Raw genomic sequence first — 7,177 nt, 5'->3', positions numbered from 1 at the left:
TCTCTGCTGTATCCCTATATCACTAAGAAGTGCCTACAATTCAAATAATAAATATGCGTTGAATGAATGGGATCATTAACTATCTGATAATGTCAATTGCTCTCCTGGGAACCTGGGAGGAAAAGATAAATAAGATTCAGTCCCTATTCAATGCACAAGTCCCACCCGAGAGATTCTGATTTGATTGGCCTTGTGTAGAGGACAGAAACATTTTAAAGTGGCTCAAGTGATTCTCATGTACAAGCCAGGATGAAAATCTATGGTCTAGGAGCTATCTGCGTAGTGGAGGAGTCAGAGATGAAAGGCAGATGGGTGTCAGAATATCTCTGCTCAGTAAATGGCAAGGATGTCCAGTCAGCCCAAATCACCATACTGAGTATGCTACATACATGATCCTGCTCAGTGTGGCTAGCCAGGACTAATGATAAATTAAATTCCTAAATTCTGTTTTGTCACTGGAGAAAGTCTTTACTATAGACTATTGGCTTTGCAGAGCCTGAACAGCAAAAATGAGAAGTATTTATGGTCCAGAATGTCTCATGATAGTGTAAGAAGCAGGGACAGAGAAGCTGTCTCAGAACTGAGTCTGGGACTTAATGAACAATTGATTTGCTGCGGGAAACAATTTTGTAACCAAACTTGTGCATGAAACCCAAATTTAGGATAAATTCACACAAGTAGAAATGCTACTAACTCAGATGATCTCTGTACAATGATTTTGAAAATTAACTACTTGGGAATTTACTTTTTAAAAAAGCAATTTATTTTTTATTTTTTAAATTTTTTTGCTATTAAATTTACTCCAAGTAGAAACAATTGAGTTTCTTAACATTCTAAGGAATAACTCTAGATACTTCAAGAAATCTGCCACTGATAATTCTCTCCTCTGACAGTATAGAGTTAGGCTTAATTCCTCCTCTCTATATATTCTTACAGATCTGCCTCTATTATAGCACTTACCACACCATAATATACTTGTTTGTTTTCTTATTTGGCCACACCTTCCAAGTTTCTGTTCCCTCCCACCCCACCCCCAAGTGTTTTAAAAGACTATGAGCTCTTAAAGCAGCAGTACTTAGGTGACTTCTTCAAAGTGCAGAATCTCCTGTCCTCTCAGATTTTGATTCTGAGGTCTAGGGTGGGGCTGGGGAATCTGCAGCAGACTTTCCTAAATGATCTGGGTAGTCAGTTCACAGACTTCACTATAAGAAAATGATTATCTTAGTCATCATTGCGTAACTTGTGCCCGGCACATACACACCCAATAAATGTGTGCTGAATCAACTGAATGAATGCTTTGGAAAACGTCTGGGGATTTCTCTGAGAGAATCATTTTGTATAGACCCCAAACCAATTAGATTAGATGTGGGAATTATTCAACAGGTCTAAAACTGAAGAGGCTTAAAGAGCACACTTAGCTATCCTGTGACAATAAGAACAGTTCAGCAGATGATGAGTCAGTATTCAAACGTGAATCTTAGATAAACAATACGGAGAGTCTCAATATACGAAGGTTTGACTTAAGATTTTCCAACTTTATGATGGCGCAAAAGCTATATGCATTCAGTAGAGAGTGTACTTTGAATTTTGAATTTTCATCTTTTCCCAGGTTAATGACATGTGGTATAGTACTCATGATGCTGGGCAGCAGCATTGAGATGATTTTGCCCAACTGTAGGCTAATGTAAGTGCTCTGAGCACATATAAGGTAGGCTAGGATAAAGTGATGTTTGGTAAGTAGGTGTATTAAGTGCATTTTCAACTTACAAGTTTTCATTTTATGATGTGTTTATCAAGACATAACCCCATTGTAATTCAAGAAGCATCTGTAGTTTGAAATAAACATTTTAGAACTCATCCTATTTATATTTTATCTGTTAAATTTACCATTAAGCCTTGTATCCTCACCTAGACAGAGGCACCTTACCTCATTAGAGTTTCAAGAAAAGATTATAACTGAGAAATGTTTTTACTACTTGGAAATGGTCTGCAAAGTGAATATTCTATCACTTTATGAAAACATAAATCTTAAGTTTACATTTATCAAAGCATGTTCATGTCATGCTCTAAACCAACCCACCTCTGAGCATTGAATTAATTCACCCTTAATTCATGCTGATTAAATTCTCTACCTTTTGCTGCTGTGACATATTCTCTAGTGGAATTTTCCATTCTTCTCCCATTAACACCATATTTAAAGCCTACTTGAAGTCTCTAGCCATGCTACCCTCAACAAGCCTGACCCTGTCTGATCTCAGAAGCTAAGTAGGGTCGGGCCTGGTTAGTACTTGGATGGGAGACCACCTAGGAAGACCAGGTGCTGTAGGTGTAAAAAAATTAAAAAAAAAAAAATAGTAATAAGGGATTGTAAACTGACAAGGTCCTTGCAATCTGTGAGGCCAACAAAGGGTTGACTCACATAAACAAACAAACAAATAAATAAATAAAAGCTACTTGAGGTGAATAAAGTCAGCCAAAATCTTTTCTTGCTCTAGAATCCAAAAAGTGCAGAATTCCTTCTCAGGAAAATAGGAAATCTTCCTTTAGCTAAGTTCCAAGAGTTGGCCCATTAGTTACAGCATCAAGATAGAATTTTCAATAATAGATTTTGTATGTTCAAAAACAACAGTCATTCAGTTGGCTAGAAAACAGGTGGATTTTCCTTTCACTTTGGACGTATTAGATATGTGCACATATGAACTTCTTTTGATTTAGAGAATAAGTTATCCTTATATATAGTCAGAAACATTATAGCTTGGACTTAGCACTCATAGATTAGGAATGATCCGTCTGCCATTTATGCAAGTAGGCTGTGTTCTCCATGTAATCTCAGTACAACATTGCTAAGAGCAAAGGCCTATTTTCAAATCTCAGGTTTTTCATTGTGCTGAGTCACATTAGTCACTGTTTCCTTCTTGATGTGGTAACCAGAAATGATTATCTTTCCACCAGAAGGATGTTGGGGAAATAACTAGTACTAATAATTACGAAAACAGAAAGCAACAGATATTGATACTTGTATTTCATAACATGTACTCCATTAATGAAGATGAACATGGGATCTCTAGAGCCACTTGAAATTTCAAGTAAGTAGTCCTGGCTTTTACATTAATAAGTTGTTCATTCCACTGATCAGTCATGCTAAGGCAAATCCAGCAGACAGAGAAAACAGAAATAGCAATAAAAGGTATATTTGCAAAAGAAATTAGAATATTTCAATCCTATAAGCATATTTAAAAAGAATTAAATGGCTTAGGGCCACACATAGAAAGTATACATGTTGCATGTATATGTTTATGCCTTTTGATGAGCATTCGGAGAGGGAGCCACTTATTCATGTATGGATACTCACAATATTTAATCCAGTGACTTGAATGTATTAGATACTTAGTGAATAAATGATTTTTTAAAAAGTGAATTGACAAGTTCAATGACAAGGAACCAGTTAAGTAAAATTTGTCATCTTTACTTGGAATAGTCGACAGCTATTTGTTTAAAAGACTGGTAACATGGAAAGTTGCTTATGATAAGTTAAGTAAAATATAGTGATGTTACAATACAAAAAATCTTTGACTAAGACAACATAACTATGGCAAAATATTAAAATGGGACTTCAGAAGTATTCTTATGTCTCCTCTCTCTACTTTTTTTTCTTTAATAAATATGTTTCTTAATCATATAATTTGATTAACAGAAAATGCAATAGGAGTTGATGTATTGCTTTGTGAGTTCTTATATCTCTTATATACTAGGTCATATTGCTATGTAACTGGTAGAGCCTGCAAGCAGGAGGACTAGATAGAAGATAACTTATGACAGTTTATGTATTAGCCAAGAACACGTTTAGCTACACGTAACAGAGAACCAAGTTGAGGTTTATATTTCAGACATACAGTAAGTCCAGGGGTAGCCAGTCTAGAACTGCTGCAGCAGCTTCAAGATGTCAAGAATGATCCAGACTCCTTCTATCTTTCTGTTCTGGCATCCTTAGCTTTTGGATTCCATCTTCATATTTTCCACATCATGTTCACCTTCATTTTTGTCATGAGGCTCCATCTTCATCCTCATGTTAGTATTTGAGGAGTAAGATAAAAAGAATTTAAAAAAAGATATGGAAAGGGTGTCTCTATATTAGGAAAAGAAATGTTTTCCTAGAAATCTTCACCATATGTCTAAAACTATATCCCATAGCCACCCGAACTGTATGGGATCTATGGAAATGAGTTTTTTGGCTAGGTACATTGCCAGCCCTTCTCCTTTCCCCCACAAAAGTATCAAGATATTTCTAACAGATAGGGGCAACGAGCAGTATCTGCCCTTGTCAAATAAGGAATATACTTACCTCCTCCCTAAGAGAAACGATCCTAAAGTTTCATCAGTTACTATAATGAGTTCAGGTCCACTGCATCAGGATCCAGAAGCCTAGTAATGTAGGGTACTCCCCATCAAGAGTGTGGATCTTCACACTCTGACAAACAATTTTTAAAGAAAAGTTATCTGCCTTGATACTCTTAATAAGTAATGGTGGATAGACAAAGTACAGGATGTTAGTAAAACTCCTATTCAGAAAAGGGAGAAATGAGAAACACGGTAGTCACTGGTCCATAGAACATCTCAGATCCTGTTGATTAATTATAGCAAGTAATCCATGCTCTTGGTCAGTTAATCTGTTAGTTCCTGTTCCGTAGGAGGATCTTCCTTTCTTATTGTCTTCCAGGGGTCACATCTAAAGTAGAGGATACCTTGTAGAGGATACCTTTCCTGGAGCAATAAAACTTTAGCAGTCTGAGACTCGATCCAAAAGTGGTGAGTCCAGAATCTGGTGCCATTTTACCCTCTGAGGCAACTACCATTCTGAAAGTAGTAGTGAAGAGGCTGAAAACTAGCTAAAGCTCTCGAGGGGAGTGGGTGAGAGTGGAGGGTGAAAACTCTGAGTTCAGGACCCAAGGAGGAAAGATTTTAAGTTGGAATTCTAAAGAGCTACACCCTGGAAGTAATTTACTTAATCCCTGATTGGATTAAGGTGATCTGTCCTTAATCTGAGTGGCCCCAATGAAGCTCACCTCCTAATATTCATGGCCCCCTGCCATAGACTCTGAGCTCGGTTGTGTGACTTGCTCTGGCCAATGACACATTAGTAAGGGTGATGCAAGCAAAGGCTTTCATCTTGAGGCTTGTCCTCTTGGAATGCTCCCCCTTGGAATTCTGGGATTACCCTGCTGTGAGAAAGCCCAAGTTAACCATGTGGAGAAGCCATGCAGAGAAATCCAGCCAACAGCCAGGAGAGAGGCCCAAGACATGTGGCCCAAACTGGGCCAGGCCACAGACACATGAGCCACCCCAAATGAGGCCCAAGATATCATGAAGCAAAGATGAGCCACCTGTACTATGGTCAGATTGAATTCTTGAGCCAGGGAATCTGGAATCATGAGCAAATGAGAGGTGTTTTAAGTCATTAAATATATATAGCAAATAATCTAATTGTTGGGAAAAATAGAATTAGAAATACTTCATCCAAAGGAAAGCATGAAAAGAGAACATAGAACAGATAATCAAAAATCAAATAGTAAAATCAATTTAAACTCAGATACTTGCTTCTAGGAAGTTCCATATATGAGTAGACATAGACCAGGGTTTTAAAACCTGAAAATTTTTTATTAACTTCTGAATCCTGTCCATATCATTTCCACCTTAGTTTAACAGCCCTGCCTTAATGCAATTTGAAATAAGCCTGGTAGGCAGATACTACAGTTAATCTATTCTTTGCTGGATAGATTTAGAAGAGTTTAGTTGTCACTATGTCTGATTTAGAAGACTTTAAGAAAGGCTTGGAACCATGTATCTATTACTACCACCTCTCAGATCCTATTTTTATAGGCTTCCATGTCTGCTAAGGTAATAGTTTGCTTTTTCAACTCAGAAAGGCCCCACATCGTGGAATTAAGTCGGTTTATATTTCAGGCCACAGGCAGAGAGCATCTCTTTGCAAGCTGTTTTTGTTCTCTGTCAGCTGTTGAGGATAAAGCCATAATTAACTTTCTTTGATTTTGATCAGGGCCTTTTCCTCCTATATACAGTGATTATATAAATTTAACGTTTCTTCCTTCACCACTGCAAACCTATTCAATATATAGACTTACTATCCAAGGCATTTTACAGTACAGAAAATAGGGCAAATTTTCATAGATGTATATTTTTAAGGTGAGTGCGTGATGCTTTACACGCTCCATGGGGACAGACATGGTATCTGGGCTGATCAGGGCTGCATGCAACGGACGCTTGACAAGTATTGAGTGATAAGTCACTAAGGTGTTTGTAACTATATATATGTATATATATGTGTATATATGTATACGTGTACATATATACATATATATGCAGTTTGTGACTATATATATGTATATATGTGTATATATGTATACGTGTACATATATACGTATATATATGCAGTTTGTGACTATATATATGTGTATATATGTATACGTGTACATATATACATATATATATATATGCAGTTTTATCGTCAAACCCCAAAGCTAGGTTTCCCTTCTGCAGTGCTGCGTTACGTTACCGGTCAAACAAGAATATCTGCGACCCATTGGGCAGGCGACCAAGCCGGGTGCGCTGGAGGGCCGACCCATTCGCTACGGGTCTAGCGACCCCGTCTGGCCACATCGGTGGTAGCAGCCGTTTGCTTCCTCTTGGGGTTCGGCGGCGTCAGGGGCAGGAGGCATATTGTGAGGAGGCAAATAAACAAAGGCAACCGCACAGAAACGGGTCGTTCCGTTTCACATCCTCCTTCAGATGCCTGAGTTTCCTCGGAACAAAGTGACCCTCCATCTGTCCGCAGGCAGGTGGAGCCCGCCCCATGAAGGGCAGACCGCCCTCCCTCACCGCCGCGCGCTCCCAGACGCGCGTACACGCGGACTCTCTGGGGCCCAGCAGGCCTTCGAAAGGGCACGCCCCCTCGCGGGAGCACGCGGCCGCCGCACGCACACCCCGCGCATCTTCGAGCGCGCGCGCGCGCACGCGCACGCGGGCGGGTCTCCTTCCCGGCACTCACTGAGCGCCCGGCCCCCTCACCCCACCCACACCCCGCCGCCCAGGCTCCGCCTCCACGACCGGGCTGCTGTGAGCCGGCGACCGGAAGCCACTTTAAAGCAGAGCTCGAGGTGAC

General features: G+C 39.6%; 1 pseudogene; it reads left to right on the top strand.

Annotated features, from left to right (window-relative positions):
- Positions 1-2,210: 2,210 nt before the first annotated feature.
- LOC120599092 (uncharacterized) lies at positions 2,211-2,329 on the top strand (annotated as a pseudogene).
- Positions 2,330-7,177: the final 4,848 nt, after the last annotated feature.

This window comes from Pteropus medius, unplaced genomic scaffold, assembly GCF_902729225.1.
Source record: "Pteropus medius unplaced genomic scaffold, Ma_sr-lr_union100, whole genome shotgun sequence".
Classification (NCBI taxonomy): domain Eukaryota; kingdom Metazoa; phylum Chordata; class Mammalia; order Chiroptera; family Pteropodidae; genus Pteropus; species Pteropus medius.
Note: the sequence above shows the minus strand (reverse complement) of the source record. Positions and strands in the feature narration are given on the sequence as shown.